Genomic DNA, 404 nt, shown 5'->3' on the forward strand with positions numbered 1-404 from the left:
CACCGTGGAGCAACGTGAGGCTCAGAAACAGGCCGCGGGTCCCCGCGTGAGGCCCGCCACCTTGGACCACGCGCCCCGCGTGCGGTCGGCTCGCCACTCGCTTCCGCTGGGAGGGGACGGTGGAGACGCGCTAGGCCCGCGGGGCTGCTCCGAGCCCGTCCTGAGGACGTGCAGCGACTCCGGGGCGCGTGTCTACAGCAGCTGAGAAGCAGACACTCGGGGTGCAGGGCCCGCGGAGCTGTCGCAGCCGGGAGCGGGGAACGGCCGGGTCCGGGCGGAGTGCGGTGGGGACAGCGTGGGGTCTGACGGGGGCGGCGGGAGGCTCTTCGGGAGGCGACGGTCTCTGGGGAGGCGAGCCCGTGACGGCTGCGGCCACTGCAGGGACACGCGCAGGAGCGGGCGGC

This window comes from Pteropus vampyrus, unplaced genomic scaffold (genome assembly GCF_000151845.1).
Source record: "Pteropus vampyrus isolate Shadow unplaced genomic scaffold, Pvam_2.0 Scaffold565, whole genome shotgun sequence".
NCBI classification, from domain to species: domain Eukaryota; kingdom Metazoa; phylum Chordata; class Mammalia; order Chiroptera; family Pteropodidae; genus Pteropus; species Pteropus vampyrus.